This window comes from Gymnogyps californianus, chromosome 5 (assembly GCF_018139145.2).
Source record: "Gymnogyps californianus isolate 813 chromosome 5, ASM1813914v2, whole genome shotgun sequence".
Lineage (NCBI taxonomy): Eukaryota > Metazoa > Chordata > Aves > Accipitriformes > Cathartidae > Gymnogyps > Gymnogyps californianus.
In genome coordinates, this window is record NC_059475.1 from 58,353,599 (window position 1) to 58,372,645 (window position 19,047).

Consider the following 19,047-nt stretch of genomic DNA (forward strand, 5'->3'; position numbering starts at 1 on the left):
TCTGTAAGAAGGGGGAAAAAAACCCTGCAGAACAGCAGCCAGAGAGAGGAGTGAGAATATGTGAGAGGCACAGCTCTGCAGACACCAAGGTCAGTGAAGAAGGAGGGGGAGGAGGTGCTCCAGGCACCGGAGCAGAGATTCCCCTGCAGCCTGGGGTGAAGACCATGGTGAGGCAGGCTGTCCCCCTGCAGCCCATGGAGGTCCACGGTGGAGCAGATATCCACCTGCAGCCCGTGGAGGACCCCACGCCAGAGCAGGTGGATGCCTGAAGGACGCTGTGACCCTGTGGGAAGCCTGTGCTGGAGCAGGCTCCTGGCAGGACCTGTGGACCTGTGGAGAGAGGAGCCCACGCTGAAGCAGGTTTGCTGGCAGGGCTTGTGATGCCATGGAAAGGACCCACGCTGGAGCAGTTCATGAAGAACTGCAGCCTGTGGGACGGACTGATGTTGGAGAAGCTCGTGGAGGGCTGACCCCTGTGGGAGGGACCCCACGCTGGAGCAGGGGAAGAGTGTGAGGAGTCCTCCCCGCGAGGAGGAGGGAGCGGCAGAGACAATGTGTGATGAACTGACCCAAACCCCCATTCCCCATCCCCCTGCGCCGCTGGAGGGGAGGAGGTAGAGAAAATTTGGGAGTAAAGTTAATCCCGGGAAGAAGGGAGGGGTGGGGGGAAGGTGTTTTTAAGATTCGGTTTTATTTCTCATTATCCTACTCTGATTTGACTGGTAATAAATTAAATTATTTTTTTCCCCAAGCCGAGTCTGTTTTGCCCATGACCATAATTGGTGAGTGATCTCTCCCTGTCCTTATCTCAACCCATGAGCCTTTTGTTTTATTTTCTCTCCCCTGTCCAGTTGAGGAGGGGAGTGACAGACCGGTTTTGGTGGCCATGTTGTATCCAGCCAGGGTCAACCCACCACAGTAGGATATACATCGTTATTTTACAAATGCCAATGCAAATCTGAATGTTCTTTCTGAAATAATATGTTTTTCAGAAGATGGAGATTTTCATGGTTGCTCCACTTGTGAGTGGAGGACTTACTTAGTGAATAGACTTTGGCAGTCTCTAAGCAAAAGCCACCCCAAATCTTGCATCTGTTAAAGGGAGAAGGATTTTCTGTAGAGCAGGAAAGAATGTGTCCTGGTCTGATTTTAGCTTAAACTCAGTGCTCTTTAAGACCTGAAGGGGATTTGAAAGTCACCCTTAAACTGGGTTGTGCTATTATGATTTCTGTACTTGCCCAATTTAGCCCTATTTTACCCCAGTATGAAGAAGTTAAGCACAAGAACCGCTATTTTTGCTTCTATTAACACCATGCAGCTATTTTAAGGGCATGCTTTTATAAACACTAATAACCCCAGATGAAACATTGACAGAGCAAGCTGGAAGAACCGCAGGGACACCTTGGAACATACTGTCACGACTCTACCTCCACATCCTGTCCTCATTGAAGAGGCACGTGGCAGTGATACTGATTTAGCATCACAGACTTGCAAGATGCTGTCAGCTGTGCTTGCTACCTACTTTCCTACCAGTCATGCCAATGTAGGTAACTGGCTGTCATCTCCATGGAACAAAGGCTGGAGCTAATAACAATGTCAAACAATCCATTTTCTCTGAGGGGGTGGCAGTTCTGTTCCTGGAGTTACCCAGAACTATCTATGACCACAGCATTAAATAATGTAAAACTGCTGCAGGGACTGCAACAATATATCTTAATGAATATTTTAAATATAATTCCCTAATTGAAAAACAGGGTCCTACGGAACCATGCATCCCCCCCACTTGGGGTAATCTGCAGGGACTGGACCAGCAGCTCCACAGCATGGACACAGATGCTAACAGAGTAGCTGGGAATACAGGAGGCTGGGAACGTCCATCGAGAAGAAAAGGGGGGAAGATGAGGACACCTGTTATCAGTGAAGTTAATAACTATTTTCTGACAGTATAGGAATACAGAGATGTTGCTCTGCCAGCTCAGTTTAACACATTTTAGGAGAAGGTGTTTCACTGGCAAAAGGCCTGCTGGCTTGGGTACCTCTCAGTATCTTTCTGACCAGGCACAAAAATCCATCCTTTTTCCTCATCACATTTCTTGTCTTTTTTTGCCCCACTCTTCTAACAAGTTTCTGCCATGGTTTATCTTCATCGCCAGGTTTGCCCATCTGTGCAATCCCCATCTAATATGTTTCTGGTACAGTCACTGGCTCCTCTTGGTGCATCAGCTGCTGCAATGCTGAAGGTGAAAGACCACTCCCATGTCCCCTCTTGGGAAGCCAGACACTACAGCAAGCTTCATCTGCCAGGAGGAATGAGGGAGGAAGTCTTCTTCAGTCTTGAAACTCTGGGGTCAAGACCACTTAACTGAGATTGAACATATGTGAGATTTAGTTGCCAAACTAATATGTCTCTGTTAAACAGCTATGATCTTTTTTTTTCAGATGCTTTTGAAGTGTGCAACTTTGAATGTTTATAAAAATGATAGAATCATAGAATCATAGAATCATAGAATCATAGAATGGTTTGGGTTGGAAGGGACCTTAAAGATGATCTAGTTCCAACCCCCCTGCCATGGGCACGAACATCTTCCACTAGACCAGGTTGCTCAAAGCCCCATCCAGCCTGGTCTTGAACACTTCCAGGGAGGGGGCATCCACAGCTTCTCTGGGCAACCTGCTCCAGTGCCTCACTACCCTTATAGTAAAGAATTTCTTCCTTATATCTAATCTAAATCTACCCTCTTTCAGTTTAAAACCATTAACCTTTGTCCTATCACTACATGCCCTTGTAAAAAGTCCCTCTCCAGCTTTCTTGCAGGCCCCCTTTAGGTACTGGAAGGCTGCTATAAGGTCTCCCCAGAGCCTTCTCTTCTGCAGGCTGAACAATCCCAGCTCTCTCAGCCTGTCTTCATAGGGGAGGTGCTCCAGCCCACTGATCATCTTCGTGGCCCTCCTCTGGACTCACTCGAGCAGGTCCATGTCCTTCTTATGTTGGGGGCCCCAGAGCTGGATGCAGTACTCCAGGTGGGGTCTCACGAGAGCAGAGGAGAGAGAGAGAATCACCTCCCTCAACCTGCTGGCAGCGCTTCTTTTGATGCAGCCCAGGATATGGTTGGCTTTCTGGGCTGCGAGCGCACATTGCCGGCTCATATTCAATTTTTCACCCACTAATACCCCTAAGTCCTTCTCTGCAGTGCTGCTCTCAATCCACTCATTGCCCAGCCTGTATTTGTGCTTGGGATTGCCCCGACCCATGTGCAGGACCTTGCACTTGGCCTTGTTGAACTTCATGAGGTTCGCAGGGGCCCACCTCTCAAGCCTGTCAAGGTCCCTCTGGATGGCATCCCTTCCCTCCAGTATGTTGAACACACCACACGGCTTGGTGTGTGCTTGGTCAGCAAACTTGCTGAGGGTGCACTCAATCCCCCTGTCCGTGTCGCCGACAAAGATGTTAAACAGCGCCGGTCCCAATACCGACCACTGAGGAATGCCACTCGTCACTGATCTCTGCTTGGACATTGAGCTGTTGACTGCAACTCTTTGAGTGCAACCATCCAGCCTATTTCTTATCCGCTGAGTAGTCCATCCATCAAATCCATGTCTCTCCAATTTGGAGACAAAGTTGTCATGCGGGACAGTGTCAAATGCTTTGCACAAGTCCAGGTAGATGACATCCGTTGCTCTTCCCTTATCCACCAATGCTGTAACCCCGTTGTAGAAGGCCACCAAATTTGTCAGGCATGATTTGCCCTTAGTGAAGCCATGTTGGCTGTCACCAATCACCTCTTTGTTTTCCATGCGCCTTAGCATAGTTTCCAGGAGGATCTGCTCCATGATCTTGCTGGGTACAGAGGTGAGACTGACTGGCGTGTAGTTCCCTGGGTCTTCCTTTTTCCCTTTTTAAAAATGGGGGTTACATTTCCCCTTTTCCAGTCAGTGGGAACTCCACCGGACTGACATGACTTCTCAAATACGGTGGATAGTGGCTTAGCCACTTCATCTGCCAGTTCCCTCAGGACCCACGGATGCATCTTATCAGGCCCCATGGACTCGTGCACCTTCAGGTTCCTTCGATGGTCTCGAACCTGATCTTCTCCTAAGGTGGGTGGTTCTATCATTATCCCAGTCCCTGCCTTTGTCTTCTGCAACTTGGACGGTGTGGCTGGAGCACTTGCCGGTGAAGACTGAGGCAAAAAAGTTATTGAGTACCTCTGTCTTCTCCATATCCTGGGTAACCAGGTCTCCTGTTTCCTTCCAGAGAAGGCTCACATTTTCCCTAGTCTTCCTTTTATCACCAATGTACCTATAGAAGCTTTTCTTGTTGCCCTTGACATGTCTGGCCAGATTTAATTCTATCAGGGCTTTAGCTTTCTTAACCTGATCCCTGACTGTTCAGACAATTTCTCTGTATTCCTCCCAGGCTACCTGTCCTTGCTTCCACTCTTTGTAGGCTTCCTTTTTGTGCTTGAGTTTGTCCAGGAGCTCCTTGTTCATCCATGCAGGCCTCCTGGCGTTTTTGCTTGACTTCCTCTTTGTTGGGATGCATTGCTCCTGAGCTTGGAGGCGGTGATCCTTGAATGTTAACCAGCTTGCTTGGGCCCCTCTTCCCTCCAGGGCTGTATCCCATGGTACTCTACCAAGCAGATCCCTGAAGAGGCCAAAGTCTGCTCTCCTGAAGTCCAGGGTAGTGAGCTTGCTGTGCGCCCTCCTCGCTGCTCTAAGGACCTTGAACTCCACCATTTCATGGTCACTGCAGCCAAGGCCGCCCTTGAGCTTCACGTTCCCCACCAGCCCCTCCTTGTTGGTCAGAACAAGGTCCAGCATAGCACCTCTCCTCGTTGGCTCCTCTATCACTTGGAGAAGGAATTTGTCATCAAGGCATTCCAGGAGCCTCCTGCATTGCTTATGCCCTGCTGTGTTGTCCCTCCAACAGATATCAAGGTGGTTGAAGTCCCCCATGAGGACCAGGGCTTCTGAATGTGAGGCTGCTCCTATCTGTCTACAGAGGGCCTCATCCACTCGGTCTTCCTGGCTGAGTGGCCTGTAGCAGACCCCCACTGTAATGTCACCTGTCCCTGTCCTCCCTTTAATCCTGACCCATAAGCTCTTGGTTGGCTCCTCATCCATCCCCAGGCGGAACTCCATGCACTCCAGCTGGCCATTGACGTAGAGGGCCACATCCCCTCCTCGTCTCCCCTGCCTGTCCTTCCTAAAAAGCCTGTATCCTTCCATTCCAACACCCCAGTCATAGCAGCCATCCCACCACATCTCCGTGATGCCAATAAGATCATAGCCCTGCAGGTGTGCGCACGTCTCTAACTCCTCTTGTTTATTCCCCATGCTATGTGCGTTTGCATAGATGCATTTAAGTTGAGCCTCCGATGATGCTGACTTACTGGCTGCAGTGGCTGGAGTTCCTTTGTGCTGCTCTTCAGGTGCTCTTCTGCTGACCTGTGATCCCCCTCCAGGCTCTGGGCATCTATTGCTGGCACTGTCATCAAACTGGTAGGAGTGTGATGGATTGAGGTTCCCCTCCCCTGGCAACTTTAGTTTAAAGCCTTCTTCACCAGCTTGGCAAGCCTATGCTTGTTATAGCACAAATTCTTGACACTCTGGAAGGCTCCTTGGAGTATTTTAGGTCCCAGCTCCAAAGCAGGCAGGTTGAGGGCTTCTTAATGAAAAAAAATCATTGGCTATTTTTTTGGTATGAGTAAACTCACATTTTTTTCCTTAGTTATATTTTCAGAAATGTCTAAGGCTTTTTAACATAAAAATATGGCACGCAACATTCCAACTGATACAGTTAAAATTTTGCAAAACATTAAGCAATCTGTCAGTGGAAAATTTTGGGTGACCTCAATGATCAGTAATGCTACCGGGTCATCATATCTACCTTACCTAGCTGTTTATCTATCTATATTTATCAAACCAGGTGGGCAGCCTTTTGTGGAGTAAATATGTATGTATACGCACACACACATGTATGTGTATGTACATACTATTTTAAAAAACTTTAGAGTTAAACTTCCATGCTCGGACTATAAATACGTGAATGAATAATTATCACTGTATTAGGCATGTTGACAGAGCAGTTGTGGTAGGACTGGAGCTACTTGCAATGTTTGATTTTCTTTGTTGATGCTTTCAAATACTTGTGTAGCCAAAATAAAAATTATGTTTCATTCAGACACAAGGCCGCTGGTTCAATACAGGTGTATCAACAAAATGTAAGGATTTATGACTAAATGAATTAATGAACTTTCTGTTCTCAAAATGCTAAGACGCCATACCCTCTGTGAATAACGGCACAGGAGATGACATGATCGAATCAGTTTTACGTACATTTCTAATAATTAACAACTGGTTTAAGCTCTCAAAAGAATCCGTGGAAACAGACCACATTTTTCCAAACTTTTGCTAACTTTATTACATTAACTGGGTACTCCAGTTTGCATATGAATATCCACCATTGGCTTGACTCTAGTTAGGTATTACAACAAAATCCAAGACTGTGTGAAGCTTTGCAAGCTTGGCGATCACTTCTCTTGGTATCACTGTGGCATTTTATTGTGGCTTATGACTTCATATTTTGTCAGTCTTTAAATGCATGAAATATACTAACTGATCTGAAATTTAACAGCTGGCTGAGTGCAATTTTACTGATGATTAGATTTGGGGGAAGAGAAACAGGTGCAGAAACACTCCCTCCTGCAACTACAGAACAATATGATAGGAATTAATCATTCAGTATCTACATGGAAATAATCATAAATTGTTAATAATATTTTATTTTGAGTCTCCTACTTGGGAAGCTGATCATCTGCATATTGTGAAAAGCATTAGCTAGCTTTACTGTCCTGCAGCTTATAAACTATTGCTATAGAATGAAAACAGTCACACTTTTCAGGGTTGTAGATCATCTTTGCAATACAATTCAATGACAGCTGATAATTTGTATACTGCTTAAACGCATTTTCTTATTTCCTGTGGGAAGCAATATAGGTGCCGAAATCTACCCGTTGTCTGTAGACATTTCCCATTGGAACTATACTTGCTTATATGTTTTATTTGTCTCATGAAGTTTCAGTATTAGTAATGGCTCTCCAATGCTGTCAATGATAACATCCAACAGCTTCTCTGAGGCATTTTTTTTGATGATGAGTTTTTGTATAACGGCAGAACTCAGTTTTCATGAGGAATGGTTTTCCACATACAGGAAAACAAATATCAAACTGACCCAAGGGCTGTCCTTTCCTCCATTTCCCTTGGGTTCTTTTCTTCAACTAGCTGAATAAGTGTTCTTTCTAATGTAATTAGGCCACCGTGAATCATTTCCCTCCTACTTTTCTCTATCATAAATGCTTTGCTCCAGTGTCCCAGCAGCAGATCCATTTTTCGCCCTTTTTTATGGTTTGACTTCAGGCAATCTTTACAAAGCTCCAGCTGCTTTCTCTGAGTGCACTTAACAAAGCTTTGTTTCAACATGGAGAACATTATAGGGTAGCTGGCAGTAAGTATCTGGCCAAGATGACTTCTGTGTCTAGAAGTGAATTTTTATCAGTCTTAATGAGACAAATTTGGAAAGATGTTTTGGTTTCCTAATACGGAATATTAGGATGCTTAAGGTATCAGCTGCATAAATTAGTAATACATTAAAAGCTACCTTCTAAATCCTTTATTGCTAGTGTAATTGTCCCTTTTCCCCATTTTTCCACAGTCTTCCTTGGAGCCTCTAAGTTTGGGAGCTTTGGATAATCACTGACTCATTTTGTCATCTAGGAATGGACTATGTAAGAGGACTTTTCTAAATATATAGATGTATTTACTGCAGACATCAACTGTGCTTGTATTTATAATTCATACCTTTTCCAAAATCTGCGATGATGTTTTTAAGTGGGCATATGAATGTGTGAATAAAATCATACTGAATATAGAGTAGGATTAACTTTACTGGGAATAGCAGCTCTTTTGTGCAAAGACTGGTCTGTGCTTGCATAGTTCCAGCAATCCATGCCTGGTGCCTCCAGAGAATCTGAAAGAACTAATAATTACAAGACATCCCTTTAAAATGGCACGTTTTACATGGTAAGTAGAATAAAGCTAACACTTAAGACTGAAATATACTCTTTTCACCCCAAAGAGATATCCTAAATTTTATCTGATAGCTCAATAACTTTCATTTGCTCACTGAATACATAGGCTAAAGATCTGTTTTCTAAGCAGCTCCAGTAAACTATCGTAAGAGGTGTTTCAGCAAGAGAGGGAAGTGCTGGCATGCCAGGGAAAGGGCAGTGGTGTCTCTCTGGGAACGCTATGCAGAATCCTGGTCACCTGTTTTCAAGAAATGGATTCAGTCTTGAAGAGATGCACAGAAAAGGCTTCTTCTGAGACTCAAGAGGCATCTTAGAAAACAAACTCAAAAGTAAAGCTGGTCTAGATCAGTCCAAGAAAAGAAAGACCGAGTGGGGATATGGCTGCCATTTTAAATGTAACAGGGAGAGGGGAAAAATTACTTTCTCTAAAGAAAAGCAATGGCTTAAGAAGAAAGTGAACAGAACTGATCATGATTACATTTTCTTCTGGAAATTAGAAGACTTCTAATGATGGAACAGCATGATTCTGGAACAGCCTTCCAATAAGAGTAGCAGATAGAAAACCACTTAGAAGATGGAGTATCTGGTTGCCTGTAACTGCAGATAACTGTTCCAAAATGTCCAGGTTCCTAAATGTCTTTTTTTCCTAAATTGCTTTTTCACAAAAAGGCTATTGTCAATAGATTTATTCTAACAATGGATCTCAGCCCTTCCAAATCCTTCTCCCTTCAGCGTTCAGTTACGTTCAAGTAAATTGGTACTTGTGGGAGAACAGAACCAAGCACCAGCTCAGTACTGCCAATGGTGCGAGTCAGAAATGGAAGAAATCTCATTGAGAAAGCCAGTTCTACATTTCAGAACCTGATGCAGCTAATGAATTTGTCATTTGATCTCTGCTAGCAATGCATTTATCAGTCCAACACTTTCACGTGTTTATAATACAAATGCACTGCAACAGAGCAGTTGTATTGTCAATTGAGAATGCTATGATTACAGAGATAATATCTAGAGAAACATTCCCAGGAGATGCTTCCAGGCAGCTTAAAATCAATAGAAATGATGACTATTTTACATCTTTTCAGATTTTGCTTCTGGTTTGTTTATATAACCCTTGTCTTTTACCCCTGAAGAGCATGGGTGCTTTCACTGTGGATAGATTTCTACCTTCCTTTTGCTGAGAAAATTAAGCACTGAGTGATCTGCTTCAGAAATCTGCTCACTGGAGAATTGGTAAATATGCATGTAAACAAGTGCCCTAGAGTATCATCTGAGCTATTTTCATGTTATAGTTTGGTAGGTTAGAAGAAGGAATTAATTAAAAAAAGAGAGACTAGATTTCCATTCAGAAATTGTTTTTCTGTCTGCTCAGAAACCCAGTCGAGTCCTCCTCTCCTGCCTGCCGCCATAGATTTAGATTATTTTTGCTAAATTCTGCTCTTAGTGAAGAAGTTATTCATCACTGACTATACCTCTAATGAAATAATTCAGTGGAATTGCCTGGGCTGGTTGGCATGGAGTTTATCCCTTGTATATCCATATAGGTTCTCTCAGTCCATCTTGCACTCTGTGGGGCTATTTGAAATTGATTCTTTCTAGTTTTATGTGTCTTCCATTACAAAGGACTGATTATCTGTTGTCGTAGGGTATACTACATTCATTTTGAAGACACTTATCTATGCCAGGCACTGTTACATTGGACTCTCGGGTATGTCAAATAAACAATATGGCTCCCAACGTAGAGAAAATCAGCTCACCTATCTGTCACTCGACTTGCTCTCCTACCCTTGTCCCTTCTCATCTGCTTAAAGTATGAGTTCACTGAGGGAGAGGAAATCTGTTAGGATTTGGGGAGAACAGCATGCAGTGTAATGAATCCTTATCTCAGGATGGGACTTCGAGCGATATAGTAAAGAGAAAATGAAAGAAAGATTCTGGTGGGGTCACTTAAGTGGAGGGTCCTTTGAGAAATCAAGAAAAAGGCTAGAAAGAACGATGTCTGAGGGATGGCAGTCCTTGAGATGTATTAAAAACATCCCAATACTCTCAGATTCGTTTGGGGTTAAATTTCAGATTAGCTAATGGGAAGATTTGAAAATTATTTCATTATCCTGAATCCCATTTTAAACCAGACATATATCAATGAAAAGGCTGAATCCAAAATAATGCAGGAACCAGAGCAGGCTCAGAGGTAAAAAAAATGCAGAATTTCACTACCCCGTGGATGAGCACTGCCAGGGGAGAGTGCAGTGCTGGGATGAAGCAGCAGGCATGGAGCTCCTTCTTGTGCCAGAGCAAGGGGCCATGACTGCTGCTTCTGCAAGAGGGATGAGCAAGAGTTTTTAGCCTACTCACAGCATCCTTTCCTTTGGCAGTAGCAGTGCCAGGTCTCTGGCAGAGGCAAATCAGGCAACTGCCCCAGCAACTGCATACTTTGTCTATGTCTAGAGCTGGCTCTGCAAATCCCATTCCATTTATTTCAGGGCTTGAATCATATACTATACCTGGCGCAAGGCCCATTCTAAGCTTTGAAAGTGCTTTGGGGGAAAAAAAAAGTGCTGCAAAACAAAATTGCCAGGTGTGAGCAATCAGAGCACAATTAAATCTATTATGAATGGAATGAATTACCTCCTTAAAAAAAATATTAGCTGTTGTGGAACATGTCTCATTTAGCAATTAAAAAATGTATACGTTCAGGTGAGTCTTATTACTGCTTGGCTAACTCCTGTCATGTGCTTCTTCATACTTTCTTCTGCCAGAACTGGCTGTGTTGCAGAAAACAGACTCAGTCTTCATCCAGATGTACATCAGTGAGTCACGGCACGAGACTGCTTTACTCCGTATAGACAATGTCTAACTATGATAACAGCAAACTCATTGATACTTTTAAAACTAGAGAGATATAAATGCAGAATGTGTAATGCTGAGAATTCAATGACATGGAATACACCTCTCAAAGGGAAGGCATCGAGGATTAAAGGTGAGACAAGATCTGAAGAAGTACTTGGCTGAAGTGCAGGTCCTGTTTTTCAAGACATGAATACAGAAAGGTTATTCTCTCTAACCAGTCTCACAGACACCTACATTTGGGATTCTGGAGTGCCCTGGGAGGCTGGACAGACACTGAGCTGCCTGGGGCAGTGCAGCCGGGCTCCCCAGCACTACTGTGATTCCTCTGCAAGGCAAGAGGTACAGGTCCATGGAGGACCTTGACCCATTCACAGTGCTTCAAATCCACCTAACCCGTTGGGACGGGCAGTACAGAGTTAGCACAGAGCCCTGCAGCTGTGATCTCTTTTTTTAAGAACCCAGTGGTGATGGTATATATCCCACAGTTTTGGTGATTTGAGCAGGGAGCACCGAATTGTTTCAATTTGAGAGACCTTAGTCCTGTTTCTACTTTTTCTCAGGATATACCCTTGCTAGGTGATTATCAGCACAGATTTCCATGCCTTCCATTGAAATCTGGCACTGGATAACCAGGAATACAAAGTCATGAAGCCAGCAAGAAAGGAAAAAAAAAAAATTGGTTCTGTAGCTCTTGTTTCCTTGACCAGATGGTATTTCTCTCTTTCTTCAGCTGTTTAAGGACTCAGGGCTCCTTATTCAGGTGGTCTGAAAGTCCCCTCTGGTCCCAGGGATCTCTTCTTGAGGCAACGTAGTGCCTGTATTTTGTGCCCAGAATATGATTTGGCTCAGATACCAGAAGAGCAATCATGCATGACTTTAGGTGCAGTACGCTAATGCTAACTAGGCTGTGCAAATAATTGAAATTTTAATACATTCCTTTGAATTTGGCTGCCAAGTGCAACTGATGGCTAATTGGGCCTGAGGTTTGTAACAGTGTTAACTTGTTATGGTACAAACATAGAAACCAGAAGGTCTGATCTGGTAGCTGATCCCCTCAAACAAAAAAACCCCCACATGCAGGAAGCCAGGGAGGCAGAATTTCCAGTATGATAGCGGGGGCCAAGACACATGGAAATCTGGTTCCTACTTGTGCAAGCTTTACTGGCCATAAGCAATTAGAATCAAATTCCCATCTCAGCCAAAGGATAGCATTGTAATACCTCTCTAATGTATACTGAGGCTCTGGCCCAGTGCTGAAGGAGTTGGAAGAGTATTGTGTGGCCCGTATAGCCAAATCTTTTAGTGATGCAGAGGTCAAGCGTGCCTGTTAATAGCAGACTGTACTCCCTTCACGCTCATGTAATTCTGGATCTTCTAACTTTCCCATGGTCCCTGCTAAAAGATATCATCTCCTTTGCCAGAAATGTGCTACTGCTTAGTAGCTGAGTAATGGGTTTTGTTTCTTTGTAAAATACCAGCTTCAGGCTCCTGCCAGTTCCAGACCAGAGCTGCAGCCTCTTAGCTCCTACAAGTGTAGAAGGTATTGGATTAAACCAGGGTAGATTAAAGGGTTGTGTCTAGGTAAAAGAACTACTTTGCTTGACTTTTGAACTGGGGAAAGCATCATGCCTGATAAACAGACACCACTACTCAGCTAATAAAAATGACAGGGATTGGATAGCACTTGATTAGCAGGTAAGCAGTCCTCCCTGACCCTGATCAGCTGGGTGGTATTTGCAGAAGCTGGTGACTACTTAATAACGTTATAGTCTGCAAGGGACCCCTGGGAATGTGAGAGGAGAGACGAAGTGTTTGTGGGAGAAAGAAGCACTAAATAAGTTGAATGACCCTATGGCCATGTTTAAGGTAGCTCAGGTGTGAAAACAGTAAGTCCTTAATTCTTAGATAGTTGATTCACAACAGTCTGGGTTTTCTTTTTGCTGTGACATGTTCTCTTTGCTTTACAGAAAGACAATTTTGGGAGCTGAAGGACTACCTCCGCTCAGTTTCAATGGCCTTGCTTGTACATTGCTCATTCCTAACATCCCTGTGATTTCCTCCACATAATGAGAACTGAGAGTACAAAATTAAGAGAGGTTTAACTTTCCCATGTCCTTGTATTGCATATGTACAGCACAAGATCGCAGAAAGGACTGAAATTTCTGTTCTGTCTGAGCAGTAGCTATTCTGCAGGAAGGGTGACAACCTTGACTATCACCAGAGGCTGCTCTGACTCACTGCTAACCACTGCACCATTGCAACTGGTGAACATCTGAGTTCTGGCATTAGAATTCAGAATTTTTTTACAACATATTATTCTCTATTTCTCTCCCTCTGAGCATAGCTAAACAGTGCACCTTGTTAGTTATTTCAGCAGCTGCTAGTCACTTTCTCTCAATCTATCCATCCTCTTTTGGAAAGAAGCTGCGCTCTTCCATTGTTACTGGAAGGCTTAGGCTTGATCCTGGCAGCTGTTTTACACCTTTAGATGAGCAGTCTTCTTGACTGCTCACTCGAGTATCCAGTTAAGGTCTTTACTGCTTGTTCTGACAGAATTTTTTCTTCCTGACTCTATTCGTCCTTTGCAAAGTGTATTTCAGCATCATCTCTGAACTTCCTACTGGCAACTACCTCTTTGCTGAGAAGTGACATCCTTTCACGGTCTAACGCCCAGTATCTTGTTCCTGTCTTGTTTTCATGTAATCTACTTTTAAGAGGTCCAGACATCTTGGCAGGAGGGCCGAAGCATACTCACTATCTGTATTTCTTGGCCTTTTTCTGATAAGACTTAGAGTTCCTCTGCTCCCTATGGACCCTCGAATGAACATGGAAGGGGAATACAAAATCCTACTCTCTTTCTCTCTTGCTGTGTTGAAGTGAAACAGGAATGCCAGTTCCTGCACTCCTGGGAATACAGACATGCTAAACTGTTTGGATAGCAAGAGGGTGGAAGGGTATGGGCCCAGCCCTGTCCTCTGCCTGCATCGCTGGCCAACATCTGGGAGAGCTCCATGGGAGTCTAGCAATGAAGCTCGACAATTTCTTTTTCATAAGATGTGTCTTAAAGGCACATTTTGATACTTCAGGATGAATTCCTGCCCTGGTGAAGTTAATGTTGAAGAGCCAGTGGGAATTTGGGGTTGAGTTTCTTCCCTGATTTCTTGGGAGTTCTCTGGCCAGACCTGTGGCCAAAGTTAACACTTAACACTTGTATCTCATGATATGACAAGAGCTTTATGCTCTTAGGTGATTGTCTACTAATAGATTATGCATTTATACCCTGGCAGAGCCATGAGCTGCTACTTTCTGACTCCTGAAGACTAATCCAGGTAGATGATCAGCTCTATCACCTCATATTAATCAGACCTGAGTTAGCAAAAAACTCCACATATTAGATTTTTCTGATATTTGGCCCCTTTTCCTTGCTTTTCTTTCTCAACATATTTCAGAAACATTTCAACCAAACGATTTGTCTTGGATGATTAGACTCAGATAAGGCTACAAAAATGGGAAACTGAGGGAGAAAAAGGAAAAATTTAACATTAGCTAGTGATGCGCTCACTTAGCTGTGCACATTTCTGATTTATAGCATGAGTTAAAAAGAATTAGTACATTGAGTGTCAGTATTAAGTGTGTGAATAGCTCACTAAAACAAATGTGGATTTTACACACCTTGTAGAAAGTTGTGTGACCATTTCAACCTGTGCTAAATACTTCATTAAGCATTATGGAAAATAAAAAAATTATTTCCACTTGTAAGGGTTTTACATCCTGGTGTGAAAAGGCCTTTCATTTCAGACAAGTCTTGCTCTCTGATTAACTCCTATGGGTAGGGTAAAAGTATTAACAGATTTTTCTGTCTTCACCTCACTGATGTTCAATCTCAGGTTCTTTCCAACTCTGCACTTTTTTAGAGGACAGTAATTTGCTGAAGGAATTCTTAGCAAGTTGATGTCAATCTGATTACAATTAACAGTATGTTCCATTTCCGTTTCCCTCCTTCAAATGAAGTTGAATGATGGCAGTACAAGTCAGAAAAAGGATTTAAAATAAGCTGAGATCTCTCTAGATTTCTATAAATACAAGGTTCATTCTTTTATGGTAGGCAGCTATTTTTTGTACGTATCCCAACACTTTTTTGTTCCTTTGGACCTGACAAGGTAAATGAGTAATAAAAGTGAAACAGGAGAGGTAGACGCAAAGAAAATGCAGTTGTCTGGATTTATTGAGGCCACTTGATGGTGTTGAAATCATTTTTTCTTATTTTTATAGCCATTCATTTTGTTCAGGCCTGCTAGTATATGTCAAACACCACATAAATGAAGAAACAAACCTTTCTTATGTGTTAATGGAAATGATGTACTCTAAAATTAGTGTCTACTGCGGCACAAAATAATAGATACTGAACAACTTGTTCTCTTCTCTGTAAATTGAATTTAAATATGAATATGAAATATAACAGCTTTTAGTTAGAATGAACAGTCTTACTAATTCAGAAGGTGGAAACACATGGGTAGCCCCACTAAAGACAAATAAGAAGCAGGCAGGCAAACCACCACAAGCGCTGGGGAGGTAGAACACAGGCCAAGTGTGTTAGGGTATGCTCTCAGCAGCACATGTGGCCACCAAATCATCAGACTCTGGTGGTAGCAATGGGCCATAGGAGTGCTTTGCTGGGAGGCTTTGACTTGCAGGTTACCTGGTGCAGGTGGGCTATGGGGACTGACCCCAAGGAAAGGAGGCTCACTCCCAGCATTGGCTCCCTCTAGCATTTGCTGAGGACTGTCTGAAAAGTTCTTGAGAGACAACACTAGGATTTGGGAAGGCTGCAGAAAGAGGTGCCTGACACACAGCTCCTGAGAAGGCTATCGGCAGCCTACATCTGTGCTGCTCCAGATGAACTGCGATGGGGAAAGGTCTTTGGAATCCCCATTTGGAGAGCCTGGACTGAAGCAGAAAGGTTAAAGGATGGGAGACAAGGTATGGAGACAGAAAAAGAGCACGCACTTCTTTCTCCAACAATTTGCTAGGTATTTGTGCCTCCTTCTACACCACAGCTGAGGTGTTTCTTTCCTGGGGCAGCTGTAGCCTCACCTGCCCTATGCAACCTGGGAAAGGAGCAGTGAGTGAGCTCTGTCAGTCACTCCATCCTTCCTAAAGCAGACACCTCTACCCTTGTGGAGCCTGACGCAACCAGTAAAATCTAAACCCAGGGTCCCCTGCGGAGAAACTTTTGGCTGAACCTTCAACTCACAGGACTGACGTTATTGAACCTACAGTGTCTTGTACCAGGTAAGCTTTTGGATAACGATATTTCATGCTGTCTTAAAAATAAGGATTATGTTATGGCTTTAGGTTTTGTTCCTCATCCCATTTGTTTAGTGTGACTGGGAGTACTGAGAAAAATCTGAGGTAGAGATATTTTAAGTATCTGCCGTCTTGGAACAATAGGTCTACACTGAAGCATCATTGGTGTGAAATATTCCAGTATGTTAATTTAGATGTAAAGCTGTGTTTGTTAGAATTTGGGTGCTTAAGGTTAGGGCCATATGCAGAAGCTTGGGTAAAATCTGTGCTTTTGATGCTGAAGTGTTGATGGCAGATTGAAAATACTTCTCTTGTGGTAAATGTCAGACACGAAGGTTTTAATCAAGTAATGTACTTTGGACCTTCCTCCTCCCCCCCAATCTATGTGCTTTTTTCACTCTTTGTGACACAAACATAGCTTCCATACAGTCAGAGAGGAAACCTCTGTATTTAACAAGATAGATGCAGTGTTGGTGTGTCTCTCCTGTGGCCCTGAAGTACTTTGGGTGTATGCAAATACTAAATGAGCTACATGAAACACTTTCAGATATGCACTGTAGTGAACAGGCTGCAAACACAGTCTTTGGGCCAAATTAGCACTGGTGTGTTACCCAGTGAATGAGTACATTGCTGCTATTAAAAATGAATACAGTATGGTGTGTTTACCTATTTTTCAACCATAGGAGTATTTTAGAATCACTAAGGGGCAAATTAAGGCCATTTCTGTGTGATAGTATAGCAGAGTATGCTTCATTCTTGTACTTCACAAACCAGATACAATAGTACAGGCAGTATTTGCAGAATGCAAGAGGAGTGCTTCATTTTCCCAGTCTCCACCATCTTGGTGAACATAAGGCTTTGAAATTCCAGAACTAATGCAAGGAAGGCAAATATTAGGACCCAAAATTATGAGCACCTTCTAACAGAATAAGGCGCAGTAATAAACACGTAATGGACACTCAATAGTGAACTACTTGGGTACTGCTGCCAATGCTAAAGGTAAATGGCTTATTGCCCTAATCTCCCTCTCCCTTATTGCTCAGGGGTAAAGAAAGATCATGCCTGAAGGTATATCGAATTTGCCTTTTATCGTGTAGTGTGAATAGGCTGTGGGCTATACAGTTTGTCACCCTCTGTGCCTGATTATCTGCCCTCCAATGCTGTTTGGCCAGTGCACTTCAAATCCCTGTTTCTCTTTCTCCAGCTTCTCACCTGATCAAATCTCACAGACAATCTGAACAGAAAACAAGGCACAAAGAAACAGTTAAAGAAGGTATCACAAACTTTATAGTAATGCAAGTCTGAAATAAGTATTTTTGGCCATAGGGATGTGCTCCCTACTATCATGTTCTATAATCCACTTAATCAACTGATCAGGATTTTTCTTAAAATTAATTTAGTTTTAGTCTTCAGCCCCATTTTTATGGTTACAAATAGTCTTTCAACTGCAAGACTAAATGTATTCCTGCTCAGTTCATGCTCATTTGTTTTTATACCTGTGCTGCCCTGCAGCTTATAGCATTTATCTCCCTCTCTGCTCGTTCATACCTTTTGTCTACTTATAAAGAACAAGATGGGGGGGGGAGGCAGTCAGAAAAATTACTTGGGAATAAGTGAGGTTTACCAAGGAATCTCCAGGCAGTTCAGGTGTTTGGTGAATTTGGAGATTGACCTTTTCTTCTCCTTTGTCTTCCTGCTAGTGTTGGCTTAAGTCAGTTATATCCATTGATTTGTGAGACTTGGCTCTGTGAAAAAGGAATCACAGAAATCCAACTGAGGAAAATGTAAGGACAACCTGCAAAAGCACCCTAACACCTCATGGGGTGAGGTTAGAGGGGACTGAGCAGGTCAGGACAGGGTGCTGGGGGGAAGGGGCTGACCAAGAATTGTGTGAGGTGAAGAGCACTTTTGCTCTGTTTCTATCTTGAAGACTGATCTCTTCTATTGGAACTCTGGATGTTTGCTGTTGTCAGTAAAGCAGTTTCAAAATTTCAATAAAGATTGGATAGTTATTTTGGTAGTTTTTTAAGGAGGGCTTGCTGATTGCTGCTGTTGGCACCCTGCTTCCCATGTTCTCCAAATGAATGGTGTAAATGTTTGTTTACTGCTCCCAACTTCAGAGTGCCTTTGTTACCACAGTAACAATGCAATGAGACTTATAAATACATCGTCTCTCCCGGTAAAGATGAGAGCACTGAGCTAAAGAGACCCAGGCTCAAAGCCCAGTGTCAGAGCCAGGGTGGGAGCTAAGATCTTCCTGCCCCTGAATTCTCTGTGCGATGCTGATGTGCCCCTTTCCCCAGGTGTCTGTGGTTTTGCCATGCTTTGCAGGCAGGCCTGTGGAGGTGGCAGTGAAATGAAAAGGGTTTCATCGGAAATCATTCCTTTTTAATCAGTAACATATTCCCTGCATAACAAGGGTGCAGGCTCCCCCAGAAGAGAAGAATCCATCCCTTGGCTTAAGCTAAGGAGCTTCCAAGGAAGAAGCCTGCTCTATGGCAGAAACACATGTGTTGTAAATGTCAAATCACTGGAAGATTTGTATTTTGTTGTGTCGTTTGTAGCACAAGCTACAACTATTTTTCATTCAAGTAATACATCTTGGCTGCGGAGCTGATAAGGAGACTCTGAGGTTTTTTTTTTTTCCTACCTTGCAGATACTTTCTGTGTGACTTAATCCCTTCCAGTCCTAAGGAAAAGCTTTGATCTTCTTATGTATTCTCATGAGCTGCACAAAATAATCTCAAATAAATTTTTGGTGTTGTGAGCTTCTTTGTTAGTGTTAAGTTCCCTGCCTTCGCTG

General features: G+C 43.3%; 1 protein-coding gene and 1 long non-coding RNA gene across 2 annotated transcripts in view; one reads left to right on the top strand and one right to left on the bottom strand.

Moving 5' to 3' along the window:
- The window catches only part of BEGAIN (brain enriched guanylate kinase associated), a 159,535-nt gene that overhangs the window by 83,019 nt on the left and 57,469 nt on the right, over positions 1-19,047 (bottom strand). The gene's annotated exons all lie outside the window — the stretch shown is intronic.
- The window catches only part of LOC127016928 (uncharacterized), an 85,426-nt gene continuing 82,432 nt past the window's right edge, over positions 16,054-19,047 (top strand). Inside the window, exon 1 of the long non-coding RNA XR_007766530.1 lies at positions 16,054-16,229. This is a non-coding gene — a long non-coding RNA (uncharacterized LOC127016928). The remainder of the gene's footprint in view (positions 16,230-19,047) is intronic.